The sequence below is a fragment of the Podarcis filfolensis genome (genome assembly GCF_964270895.1).
Source record: "Podarcis filfolensis genome assembly, chromosome: 1".
NCBI lineage: Eukaryota > Metazoa > Chordata > Lepidosauria > Squamata > Lacertidae > Podarcis > Podarcis filfolensis.
The window spans coordinates 124,926,543-124,940,800 of record NC_139604.1 but is presented as its reverse complement, the minus strand read 5'-3'; the positions used below and the strand labels follow the sequence as shown (position 1 = coordinate 124,940,800).

Below are 14,258 nucleotides of genomic sequence, written 5' to 3'. Positions count from 1 at the left end.
CTGCTAGGTTGGCAGGAGCAGGGACCGAGCAACGGGAGCTCACCCCGTCGCGGGGATTCGAACCGCCGACCTTCTGCTCGGCAAGTCCTAGGCTCTGCGGTTTAACCCACAGCGCCACCCGCGTCCCCTAAACAATAAATAAAACACACCAAAAGGTACACAACCAAATGGAAAACAATTTCCACATAAATCATAAAATCTAAAACTAAAAATACAACATTAATATCAACAACAATTTAAAATGACATAGATAAAAAATAAAAGCAATTTTAAAAAGGAGTCCTCTCTGTCGAGCAACAGCAGCAGCAGTCCTGATTTGTCTCTGCCTCTTGGCTTCCCTCCTGCCTTGCTTCAGCTTCTGCCTCTGATTCTGAACTACTCTCTGCTACAGACTCCCCCAGCTTACTAAGCCCTGTTACCTCTTCAGCTTCCGACATCTCCTCTTCCCCATCTACTCCCTCTTCTGCCTCTGACCGCTCATGGTCATCCCACCGCCAATCCCCGGGCTCTGAGCCTTCTCCCCTTGGGGGTTCCCTAGCTGGTTCCTCCCACCATTCCCCTGCGTCCTACCAGTCCATGACATTGAGATTTCCAACTACTGGCATTCAGAGACATACTGCAGAGGGAGGACCTAAGCATCAGGGTTAGTAGCCGTTTCTTCAAGCTGTCTCCTGTGTTGGTATTTTCATCCCTCCTATTGCAAAGATCACCAGATCACGTTTGTTTTACTTTCTGTCTGTGAGAAAGGAGGGGGCGGAACTACTCTTCCAAACTTCCGTCCCTAGCACTATGCCGGTTTTTCTTCGATCTGTCTAGAGACAAGATGGCAGTATGAGAGAGCTCTGTATGGTGTAGTGGTTAAGAGCAGTGGACTCGTAATCTGGTGAACCGGGTTCGCGTCCCCGCTCCTCCACATGCAGCTGCTGGGTGACCTTGGGCCAGTCACACTTCTCTGAAGTCTCTCAGCCCCACTCACCTCACAGAGTGTTTGTTGTGGGGGAGGAAGGGAAAGGAGATTGTTAGCCACTTGGAGACTCCTTCGGGTAGTGAAAAAGCGTGATGTCACATCCAAACTCTTCTCTGTGTCTCGTACATGTTTGTTATGTTCTTTTATTTGTTTAATCAGTAGAAATAAATTAGGTATGCAACAAAACCTCCACAGCTTTGCTTCCGCTACTCTGCTCCTTTTGAGGTGCCCACAATAGCAAATGTGGGTCCACTGCACCAGGACCTATTCCTTGGGAATGCTGCTCTGCTCCTCCTGCGTTCCTGTGATCGGAAGGTCAGAGAAGGTGCTCCTGACACCCAGCCCATGCAGGCGCTGAAGACGCGGGCTGTATATGGGTGTATGCTCATCCTGGTGGCATTCCATCACTCTAGCACATGTGCCTCCCACCTGCCAAGCCTAGGTCTGTATAGTTAAAGTTATGGTTTTCCCAGTAGTGATGTATGGAAGTGAGAGCTGGACCATAAAGAAGGCTGATCGCCGAAGAATTGATGCTTTTGAATTATGGTGCTGGAGGAGACTCTTGAGAGTCCCATGGACTGCAAGAAGATCCAACCTATCCATTCTGAAGGAAATCAGCCCTGAGTGCTCACTGGAAGGACAGATCCTGAAGCTGAGGCTCCAATACTTTGGCCACCTCGTGAGAAGAGAAGACTCCCTGGAAAAGACCCTGATGTTGGGAAAGATGGAGGGCACAAGGAGAATGGGACGACAGAGGACGAGATGGTTGGACAGTGTTCTCGAAGCTACGAACATGAGTCTGACCAAACTGCGGGAGGCAGTGGAAGACAGGAGTGCCTGGCATGCTCTGGTCCAGGGGGTCACGAAGAGCCGGACACGACTAAACGACTAAATAACAACAACAACAACAAATGCCTTTCCCACTAGAACAAATCACAAGGTTTGGCCTTTCTCCTCCCTGTCTCCACCAAGCAGTCAATGCTCCCTGCTGCACCGGCAGCAATTGTAGAGCAAGCTGTCAATCAAGGAAGGAGTTTAAATCCTTTGACAACTCTGTCTCCCCAGACTCTTAATGATATATGTTTCCTTCTGCCACTGTTGTTTAAAGCCTAATGATGTTTCCTGTAGTCGGTGCTCTGCGCTAAAAGCCTTCTCCGACACATGGCCTACTTACGTTGAAAGGCCTCGCAACTTTCACAGAGATGATCCAACGAACTCGCTGAGGCTGAAAGGTGAGCCTGCGCCTTAAACTTCTTTAAAAGCGCATTCATCTCGTATCTCTCAGCAACAGCGAGCTGTACAGAGGAGACCAATCTGCGTGCTAAAGCCCTCAACGCTGGGAAACAATAACAAGCCTCAGAATTGCCACCGAACAAAGCACAGAAGTTTTCCAAGCCACGCGTCGGCATGACCTAAATAATATTTTATATATGTATCGTATCGTTCCCTAGCACTTGAAGAAGCAGGAGAGAATTCCTTTCACAGTCACAACAAGTGACATCTTTTTCTAAAGCCTTTCTGCTGAGTTCTCAAAGGACTGCTGGTTGAGATGAAAGATAAGTATACCCTGGGACTTACGCTGTGACGATTTTTTGTGAGGAGTGGGGTGTCAGGTGCAGATAACAAAAAGGAAGAGAGATGCATGATGGGCAGGTTGGAAATAACAGGGAGGTTGGGAATCCAGTATTTTGCGGTTCTGCAACTTAGCGGCATGTGTTCTTTAGGGTGAGGGTGACCAGGTGTCCTGTTTTACAGAAGACAGTTCTGTACTAGAAGGGCTATCAGAAGTCCACTATTGGAAGGGCTGCCTAGTTCAAGCCCCATCTCAAGATAAGGGAGCCCAGTGCTTTTTTTCTATTTATATCTATTTTTCTATTTTTTTCTCCTTTATACCTGAAGGAGCGTCTCCACCCCCAGCGTTCTGCACGGACACTGAGGTCCACCGCCGAGGGCCTTCTGGCGGTTCCCTCATTGCAAGAAGCAAAGCTACAGGGAACCAGGCAGAGGGCCTTCTTGGTAGTGGTGCCCGCCCTGTGGAACACCCTCCCACCAGATGTCAAAGAAGAAAAACAACTACAAGACTTTTAGAAGACATCTGAAGGCAGCCCTGTTCAGGGAAGCTTTTAATGTTTAACAGACTACAGTGGTACCTCGGGTTAAGTACTTAATTCATTCCAGAGGTCCGTTCTTAACCTGAAACTGTTCTTAACCTGAAGCACCACATTTAGCTAATGGGGCTTCTCGCTGCTGCCGCGCCACCGGAGCACAATTTCTGTTCTCATCCTGAAGCAAAGTTCTTAACCTGAAGCACGATTTCTGGGTTAGCAGAGTCTGTAACCTGAAGTGTCTGTAACCTGAAGTATCTGTAACCTGAGGTAAAAGGTAAAGGGACCCCTGACCATTAGGTCCAGTTGTGACTGACTCTGGGGTTGCGATGCTCATCTCGCTTTATTGGCCAAGAGAGCCAGCGTACAGCTTCCGGGTCATGTGGCCAGCATGACTAAGCCGCTTCTGGCGAACCAGAGCAACACACGGAAACGCCGAATACCTTCCCGCCGGAGCCGTACCTATTTATCTACTTGCACTTTGTCGTGCTTTCGAACCACTAGGTTGGCAGGAGCAGGGAATCAAGCAATGTGAGCTCACCCCGTCACAGGGATTCGAACCGCCGACCTTCTGATCGGCAAGTCCTAGGCTCTGTGGTTTAACCCATAGCGCCACCCGCATCCCTAATAATAATAATAATAATAATAATAATAATAATAATAATAGGGTGGGAAGCCAACTTATGAAACAGTGTATTTAATTTGAAGGTTATTGTGAAAATGTTTGAATACACACACACACACACACACACACAGAGAGAGAGAGAGAGAGAGAGAGAGGATGCAGTAAGCAGGCCTTTCACCTGATTTAGCAGACAGGCTCTCCTTATATTGCTAAAGCCTACAGGTACAGGGAAGCAACAGCTGCACTTTGCAGTTATAAAACCCAGCTGTTATCAATGGGAAAATATCAAAACTTGTCAGGGAAGCAAGGAGCTGCAATGCCTCACAATGGGGATGTCTCTTTGTGTGATCTGAAAGCACATCTTACAAGTTCGCAGACAGGGAGAAAAGCTCGCTCGCTATCTCTGACTGCTGGCGTTCGTTCCTCCCTCCCGCTTGACACGCCAAGGCTGGCAGTCCAGGGCAGCCGATCTCTTTGGGCTTCCTCCGCGCAAGGGAGCTGACCTGAGATGTGTACCCGTTGCGTGTGCCGCAGAGATACAACAAGGAAAGCCTCCAGCTCTTTTCGCGGCATAGTGGCTTTAACTTTGAAAGGAACGGCCGGTCTGCGGCTCAGACTCCAAAAGGAAGCCAAATATTCTGAAAGGTGTCAGCAGAGCAAGAGGAGTCCCAGTCGCTCATTCTCGTGATAATGGCCACCGCTACCCTAAGAGCATCAGAAAGTGTTTGAATTTGTGCATAATGATCTCATCTGCAACCCAGCCTCCTCTGCCTCTGATGTCCTGATTGCTTGGACTCCATCACAGACTCTGAGCATCTTTCCCACCTGGAATGGAAGCTGTCGTATATCAGCTTGAATTGCTTCTTTTTCCTCCCTAAAATTTGTTTGCATCTTCACTCCCATTTTTTCTGCACTTGTCATAATCAGAAGATTTTTTTTTTTAGGGGGGGACGGGGGGCTTTCTTAAAAACCATCTGGAAGCCACGGGGAGCACCAATTATCTGTGTACACTTGAAATCTCAAGCACATTACGTTGGAATATTTCTTGCACTTGACGAAAAGTAAATCCTATAAAAAGATTCAAATTGGTGCAGTGCGTAATTAAGACGGCAGATCTGTAGCGCATGGAAGCACCGTTGTCGTGGTTCCGTGTCCATGGCACATCGAATGAATACCAAAAGGCGCATGCTGTGCTCTGTGGTCTAGCCTGTGTTCTGGAACAGACATACTGCCAACCTATCTGATCAAGCTACTCTTTAAAGGCAGGGACTTTTCAGCCCAAACTTCACAATATGCAGAAAATCTGTGATGAGATCTCCACCCCCCTTTAAAAAAAAAAAAAAATTAAGCAACAAGGCATGGACAGGGCTACAATTTAGATCAGAACAGCATCCTGTTTTCACTGTGCCCAGTTCTGGGCACCAAATTTAAGAAGGATATACTGGCAAGCTGGAATGTGTGCAGAGGAGGGTGGCCAAGATGGTCAAGGGTCTGGAAACCAAGCCTTATGAGGAGTGGTTGAAGGAGCTGGGTATGTTTAGCCTGGAAAAGAGGAGATATGATAGCTATCTTTGAATATCTCAAGGGTTGTCACGTGGAAGATAGAGCAAGCTTGTTTTCTCCTGCAACGGAGGGTAGGACCCGATCCAATGGCTTTAAGTTACAAGAAAGGAGATTCTGCCTAAACATCAGGAAGAGCATTCTGACAGCAAGAGCTGTTTGACTGTGGAACGGTCTCCCTCGGGAAGATGTGGACTCTCCATCCTTGGAGGTTTCAAGCAGAGGTTGGATCATAGCTGTCAACTTTTCCCTTTTCTTGCGAGGAATCCTATCCAGAAATGGGAATTTCCCTTAAAAAAGGGGAAACGTTGACAGCTATGGGTTGGATGGCCATCTGCCATGGATGCTTCAATTGTAATTGCTGCATTGTATGGTGGGTGGGGTCCTTTCAAGATGACTCTATGATCAACCAGATGCCTATGGGAAACCTGCAAGCAGGACATGAGCACAAGAACACTCTCCCCTCCCTCCGTGGTTTCCAGCAAATGGTATTCAGAAGCATTACTGCCTCTGACAGTGCAGGCAGAGCATAGCCATCATGGCTAGTAGCCATTGACAGTCTTCTCCTCTATAAATTTGTCCAATCCTCTTTTAAAGTCAGAGCTGGACCATAAAGAAGGCTGATCGCCAAAGAATTGATGCTTTGGAATTCTGGTGCTGGAGGAGACTCTGGAGAGTCCCATGGACTGCAAGAAGATCAAACCTATCCATTCTTAAGGAAATCAGCCCTGAGTGCTCACTGGAAGGACAGATCGTGAAGCTGAGGCTCCAATACTTTGGCCACCTCATGAGAAGAGAAGACTCCCTGGAAAAGACTGGGAAAGATGGAGGGCACAAGGAGAAGGGGACGACAGAGGATGGGATGGTTTGACAGTGTTCTCGAAGCTACCAGCATGAATTTGACCAAACTGCGGGAGGCAGTGGAAGACAGGAGTGCCTGGCGTGCTCTGGTCCATGGGGTCACGAAGAGTCGGACACGACTAAACAACTAAACAACAACAACAACAAGAGTTGATGGCCATCACTGTTGGGAAATAAGTTGAGGAATCTGAAAGCCACTTTGTATAGTAGTGGAGGCCCCCTGGTTACAATCTGTTTTAGTTGTTGCTTTGATTGATACTTTGTATCTGAAATTGTTTGCATTTCTGCTTTTGCCACAGCGAGCACAAAATGTATCAACTATCTGAAGTAAGTTTAAATGCTTTACTTACAGTAATCAGAGGTCTCACTCATGCATCGTTCAGTCTACAGCAGAAAGAACAAAGGTAAGATTTTTTTTTGGTTACAAAATGCAGAAGTTGGTCTCAAACATATGGTCTGAGCAGGCAGTCACAACCTCAGACTTCTGCTTGGTTACATGCTTCAAAGAGAAGATAAGAGAAAGAAAGGAACAGGAAACAACGCTTACTTCTTCCCTCCTCAAAGGTGATGGCTCATGGCAGATCTGAGTCTTCTCTAGCAATTAAAAACTCTGTGATCCTTAACCCCTTTCTTACTGCACAGTTATATTTGACTGCATAAATCCCCACAATCACTGCCCCCTGTGGGAGTGAGTTCCACAGTTATCTATGCACCAAGTCCTCTGTGGATGCTTTAATGTGGGATAGCTTTAATCATTGTGCCCTCCACAAGTTGGTAGATTCCATTGTCCGTAAGCCAACATAGCTAATGTTGGAGCAGGGTGATGGAGATTGCAACCCAACAACATATATAATTGCTTTCGCTGTTGAATTGTTCTTGTCCTCAAGAAGTACTATGGGTCGAGGGAGGGTGGAAATCTCCCCCCAACTCCTGCTGCAACGGAAATTTTCATCTTGCAGCTAATAGCAATTTTGAGCAAGGAGCTATTTCCATTCGGGCCACAGCATGGGGGAAAGGGGGTAACAACCCATCCCACTCATGTCACAGCCCCCCCCACTTGATTGCCCACCCCCTGTGCCTGCTATTTGAAATTTAAAAACTGTACCCATTAATTGCAATCAGGTAATTAATGATATGCCTAGCTTGGCCATTAGTGACTTTTAGACTCCGGGCGGAGACTTTTTCATATGCCCAGATCTTTTAAGCTTGTATTCGATGCTCCTGCCTGCCACGTTTAGCTTTGAAAATAACCAAACACTGTAAGCTGTTCCACTATGTTAGCTTGCTCTGTGTTTTATTTATTTATTTATTTATTGCTTGATCTTTCTTGCAATGATAAAGCACCATGAAAGCTCAAAAAACTGAAAAATTACATAGAGGTTTCGAGAGCTAATAAAATCTTCTTAACCCATTTACTGGCCTCTACATGTGCATTGTTCGCATGACAATGATCTCTGTCCACAAGAAAGGTGCACTGTGTGTCTTCCTACATGCATGGAGATGGTGCACAGGTTTAAGGGTCTTTTAAATAAGGAACCTAGGAAACTGCCTTACACTAAGTCAGTCTGCTATCCCACCTAGCTCAGTAATGTCTGCATGGACTAGCAGGGATTCTCCAGGATTTCAGACATTCCCATCCCTATCTGGAGATGCCGGGGATTGAACTTGGGACCATATGCATGCAAGAGAAATGCTCTAACATTTAGCCACGGTCCTTTGACTAAGGTACCAGGCTAAGGCAAGAGAACCCCGAGAGACTCGGAGGGAGCACAGGAACTGCAAGGAGATTATAAGGAGGCGGGGGAGCCTCTCCAAATATGTCCAGTTGAGCAGCCAGTTCTAACTGATGTGTGATTATTATTATTTTGTTTAAATAGCACCATCTAGCTCTTATAATTTGCACTTGAATTTCAGCAATGCATGGGAAAGCTGATCAGGGGCTGCCGCCTGGTGCCTGATTGCAGTATTGCAAGCTAGATTGCAGTATTGCATGTCATATCCTTTTATTATGTTTTGTAACATGGTGTTATTGATGTTTTGTAATGTGTTTTAAATGTACACCGCTCTGGGATCTTTTGATAAAGGGTGGTATATAATTTGTCATAATAATAATAATAATAATAATAATAATAATAATAATAATAATAATATCTGGGCGTTGATATGATTACAAATTATTATCCACCCTAGTGCCCAACAGTAAAAACACAGCATTAGTATTAAAGCACAATATTAAAAACAACCTAATGTTACATAATATACACCTCAAGGGTCAAAAGCCAGGGCAAAAAGTTGCATCTGCAGCCTATGGAGATGTTTATATATAAAGAGAGCAATATCGGGACGCAATCCAGCCAAAGCTAAGCACTTTTCAGCTTTCACTGGATTCAAAAAGAAAGGTTTAAGGATACATTTAAGTGCCAAAGGCTTATACCTCCAGCTTCAGTGCCTGGCATCTAAGGATGGAGGAGAAATCCCATTCCATTTGCAATTCCACATCGTTAAAATGTGACAGGAGGCAGCGATGTCCACCAACTTTGATCGCTTTACAAAGGGGTGGGACCGATTTGTGGCTACTAGCCAGGAGGGCTACGCTCTGCCTCCATCATCAGTATTAATGCTTCTCAATGCCACTTGCTTGAAACCATGGGAGGCCAGAGTGATTTTGTGCCCAGGTTCTGCTTTCAGGTTTCCCACAGGCCCATGGTTGGCCCCTGTGAGAACAGAATGCTGGTCTAGATAGACCTGCTGGAGGTGGCGCCGGGCTGGGCCTTGGAGTTCCCAAACCTAAGTTTCCTGGGGAGACTTCAACGTCCATGCCGATGCCGCCCCCCTCCTCACGGGCTCTGGACCTAGATACTAGGGCTCTCCCAGTTTGTTTTGGGCTCCACTCATCAAGCAGGCCACACACTTGATTTGATCTTTGGTGCTGGCATAGATGTGATCATGCTCCCCCCTGTGGAAGTGCCATTGGTCTGATCACTAAGCTCTGAAAGCCAAGATTGACTTCCCGCTCCTCCCCTGCTCGGGTGGCGAGCCTATTTGGGCTCAGCCACGAAGGCTGATGGATCCTGATAGATTCCGTCAGGCCTTGTGGGACCCTCCTCTCCCTGGTGACTCATTAGATGACCTTGTCGAGGACTGGAATAACCAGTTGTTGGCGGCCATCGCTAAGATCACGCCAAACGCCCTCTGTGACCCCGCTGAAACCGGGCCCCTTGGTTTACCAAGGAGCTCCGGAAAATGAAGCGGGACCTCAGACGGCTAGAGCGAGTTTGGCAACAGACTCACGACGGAGCTTCAAGAACATCTTATAGGACACTTATGAAAGCCTATGAGATGGCTATGAAAGCTGCTAAGCAATCTTACTTCGCAGCTTCCATTGCATCCATTAGCTTTCGCCCGGCACAACTTTTTAGAATAATTAGGTTGATAACATCCTTAGGAGGACAACCAAATTTAAGCACGAATTCGACTCATAGCTGTGAGGCATTTGCTAGTGTTTTTGCAGAGAAAGTCCTGTTGCTCCGCCATGACCTCCCTGCCAATTTAGATAATAGAACTGAAGGCCCCTTGACTGTCTTCGGGTCCAGTGTTGGACCATTTCGATCAAATACTCCCTGCTGATGTGGATAGATGCCTCTGAGCTGGCAGGCCCACCACTTGCCCCCTTGATCTGTGCCCATCTTGGCTGATTAGGGCATGCCCAGACGTCGCACGGATCTCCCTGGTTGAAATTATCAATTTGTCCCTTGGCATGGGGACATTCCCAGGGGAGCTGAAGGAAACAGTGGTGTGTCCGCTCTTAAAGAAAACTTCATTAGATCCTTTAGATCTATCCAATTACTGCCCAGTTTCGAATCTTCCGTTTCTGGGTAAGGTAATTGAGCGAGCGGTTGCTGAACAGCTTGGCAGGTTTCTGGAGGAAACATCGGCTTTAGATCCATTTCAGTCCAGTTTCCATCCTGGTTTCGGGACGGAGACAGCTCTGGTTGCCCTAACAGATGATCTCCGTAGACAACTGGATCGAGGCGGGTCAGGACTGCTGATCCTTTTAGATTTGTCAGCAGCCTTTGACATGGTTGATCATGATCTTCTGGACCACCGCCTCACCGACGTGGGGATACAGGGCATAGCCCGTAACTGGCTGTGCTCTTTTATCTCTGGTCGGGGACAGAGGGTGGCGCTAGGGAGGGAAATATCACTGCGTCATTCCTTGGTGCTGCAGGGCACAATCCTCTCCCCAATGCTTTTTAACATCTTTATGCGCCCCCTTGCCCAGATTGTCCAGAGCTTTGGGCTGGGTTATCACCAATATGCTGATGACACTCAGCTCTATCTGCTGATGGATGGTCATACCGATTCGGCCCCAGACACACTGACCAGATGCTTGGAGGCTCTGGCTGGATGGTTTCGTGGGAGCCGATTGAAACTAAATCCTTCAAAAACAGAGGTCCTCTGGCTAGGTCAGGATGGCATGGGGATGAGGGACCAACTCCCTTCTCTTGCGGGGGCCCAATTAGTGTCAGTGCCTTCCGTTAAGAGTTTGGGTGTAATCCTTGATGCCTCCCTTTCCATGGAGGAGCAGGTTACAGCAACAGATAAGGCGACATTCTTCCATCTTCGCCACATTAAGCAGTTGGTCCCTTATCTTTCCGGCCCCGACCTGGCCACAGTGATCCATGCGATGGTCACCTCCAGGCTTGACTACTGTAATTCGCTCTAGGCGGGGCTGCCCTTGAAGCTGACCCAGAAACTCCAGCAGGTGCAGAATGCTGCAGTGAGGCTCCTCACAGGGTCCCTGCCATGGGAGCATATTCACCCAGTGCTTTACCAGCTGCACTGGCTCCCGGTGGAGATAGGGTCAGGTTCAAGGTGCTGGTTTTGACCTTTAAAGCCCTTTGTGGCTTAGGGCCCTCATATTTACGAGACCGCCACTCCTGGTATGCCCCGCAGAGGACCTTAAAGTCCATGAATAATCATAGTTTAGAGGTCCCGGGCTCTAAGGAAGTCAGATTATCCTCCACCTGGGCCAGGGCCTTTTCAGTGATGGCTCCAACCTGGTGGAATGCTCTGTCCCATGAGACTAGGGCCCTTCAGGATTTAACCTCCTTCCGCCGGGCCTGTAAGACAGAGCTATTCCGCTTGGCCTTTAATTCGAATTCAGCCTGATCTTTTATGTCCCTTCTCTCCCCCCCCCCTTTTTATGAAGATTACCCGCTCTGAGACCCCACAGCTAATTCTCCCCTGGCCTCCTCGCTGGCCCAAGTAGGACCAATTCAGCCAGCTAGCCCTGGTGACTATCTAATGCTTATTGGATGGATTTCCCCCAAATTGATTTTTGAACTTTGAATTTTATTGTTATTCATGTTTTTATACTGTATTTTATGCTGCTTCTGTGTTGTATTACAATTAAATGTTTTAAATTTGTTGTTAGCCACCCTGAGTCCAGTTTTCTGAACTGGGAAGGGCGGGGTATAAATCAAAAATTATTATTATTATTATTGTTATTATTAAATACAAAGGCGGCAATGGGGCTGCACTCTCTCCTCGCAGCTCCTGATGCTGTTTGCCTGCCCCTTACACATACCGTATTTTTTGCTCTATAAGACTCACTTTTTCCCTTCTAAAAAGTAAGGGGAAATGTGTGTGCGTCTTATGGAGCGAATGCAGGCTACGCAGCAATCACTGAAGCCAGAACAGCAAGAGGGATTGCTGCTTTCGGTGCGCAGAGATCCCTCTTGCTGTTCTGGCTTCTGAGATTCAGAATTTTTTTTTCTTGTTTTCCTCCTCCAAAAACTGGGTGTGTCTTATGGTCTGGTATGTCTTATAGAGCGAAAAATACGGTAAATATCCCCGAAGCTCCAAATTTGCCTTGAAATCTATCTCCAGTAAAGTAAGATGAAACCTTGTTGAAACTATTTCCTCCCCGTGTCTCCCTGAAAAATGCAACCTGCCTTTCACGCAAATGAATACATAATAATTGTTCTGCAGGTAAGGACTTCAGGTGTTTCCGAGAAGCCCCCAAAAGGGCCTAGCAGGGTTCAATTTGATTTCGGAAGACAATATTTGCGGCAGGCTCTCTGCATCGGCCTCACGTCCCTGTTATTCACTCTTAAACACTGACAGTTGTGGCAGCCGAGACTGCGATTTAAAATGATTAAAATGATTATAAACTGTTAAAATGCAAATTGTCAACACCACATGTCAAAGCAAGCACTCTTTTAAATCAAGCAGGGGGAGAAAGAGAGACCTGATTTTTACTGGGGAAATGAGAACATTCCTGGGGGCAGACTTGAAGAGGTTTTAAGACTAGAGGACCAAGAAATAATAGCCTGGCTGGGGGTCAAAGAAGTAGGAACCTGTGACCTTTAATGAGAGGATATTGTGGGGAAATTCAATAAAATCATGTATCAGGAGTTCTTAAGGCAAATATACATCTACAACATATTTCAGAAAGCGGTTTGTCTGCTGGTTTGTTTCTTGTTCTCAATATAATAATAATAATAATAATAATAATAATAATAATAATAATAATTTATTTATACCCCACCCATTGGTTTTCCCAGCCACTCTGGGCAGCTCCCAACAGAATATATTAAAAATACAATAAAACATCAAACATTAAAAACTTCCCTAAATAGAGCTGCCTTCAGATGTCTTCTAAAAGATAGTTGTTTATTTCCTTGACATCTGAAGGTAGGGCGCCAATAACAAGAAGACCCTCTGCCTGGTTCCCTGTAACCTCACTTCTCGCAGGGAGGGAACCACCAGAATGCCCTCAGCGCTGGACCTCAGTGTCTGGGCTTAATGATGGGGGTTGGAGACGCTCCTTCAGGTATACAGGACCGAGGCCATTTACGGCTTTAAAGGTTAGCACCAACACTTTGAATTGTGCTCGGAAACGTACTGGGACCCAATGTAGGTCTTTCAGGACCGGTGTTATATGGTCCCTGCAGCCACTCCCAGTCACCAGTCTGGCTGCCGCATTCTGGATTAATTGCAGCTTCCAAGTCACCTTCAAAGGCAGCCCCACGTAGAGCGCATTGCAGTAGTCCAAGCAGGAGATAACCAGAGCATGCACCACTCTGGCGAGAGTCTATGGGAAGGTAGGGTACCAGGTGGAGCTGGTAGATAGCCACCCTGGACACAGAATAAACCTGCACCTCCATGGACAGCTGTGAGTCCAAAATGACTCCCAGGCTGCGCACCTGGTCCTTCAGGGGCACAGTTACCCCATTCAGGACCAGGGAGTCCTCCACACCTCCCCTATCCCTGTCCCCCAAAAACAGTACTTCTGTTTTTGGATGCCTCTCAATATATCATTGCCAAACAGTCTTCATTGCCATTTAGACACCAGGCACCATTTTGAATCAAGATGGAAGACTAAAACGTGATTTGGGCATGACTTCACTCTTTTTTTCTTTCCTTTTTCTTTTGCAGAGGTTCAGCTGTCTCCAAACTTGGCACGAGGGCTTCCTGTTGATGTTTGGATGCCGGGTGTCAGGGAGAATTCGGAGGAGCAAATGATAGAAGAGGTGGAGCAGGGGCCCAGGGATGCTGTGGAAGCGGAAGAGAGGGCGGAGATTAGCCAGGAGGAGGAAGGGCTCAGGGATGCTGCAGAGCCCTGCAAGCGTCCAAAGGCTCGGGGAGGGAGCTCAAGACTTTAGAAGGGAGGAGAGACTCTTTCAAAACAGCACAGACAAGGAGGGAAATGAAACATAAGGATCAAAGATGTCTCACGCGATTCCCACGCCTACTTTGTTGGTGCAGGAATCGAAGGAAGCCACTCCCCGAATCTGACTCGACAGGTTCGGAAGCGTAATCCTGAACTGTACCTGTTTCTTGTACAGTCATACCTCGGGTTACAGACGCTTCAAGTTGTGTGTTTTCGGGTTACGGAAGCACCGAAACCCAGAAGTACCGGAACGGGTTACTTCCATGTTTCGACACTCGCGCATGTGCAGAAACACTAAATCGTGCTTTGCGTATGCGCAGAAGCGCCAAATCACAACCTGTGCGTGTGCAGACACAGCGCTGTGGGTTGCGAACGCTGCAGGTTGCGAACTTGCCTCCTGCACGGATCACGTTCGCAACCCGAGCGTCCATTTACATATATAATAAAGACTGTAAATACCGA

General features: G+C 47.1%; 1 long non-coding RNA gene across 2 annotated transcripts in view; it reads right to left on the bottom strand.

Moving 5' to 3' along the window:
- LOC310766422 overlaps positions 1–14,258 on the bottom strand; it is a 34,537-nt gene that overhangs the window by 8,134 nt on the left and 12,145 nt on the right. Inside the window, exon 3 of one of the 2 annotated variants that reach the window (XR_014550141.1) lies at positions 11,901–13,678. The exons of the other annotated variant lie outside the window; for it this stretch is intronic. This is a non-coding gene — a long non-coding RNA (uncharacterized lncRNA). Of the gene's footprint in view, positions 1–11,900; positions 13,679–14,258 lie in introns of those variants that run through there. 2 annotated transcript variants of the gene reach the window in all.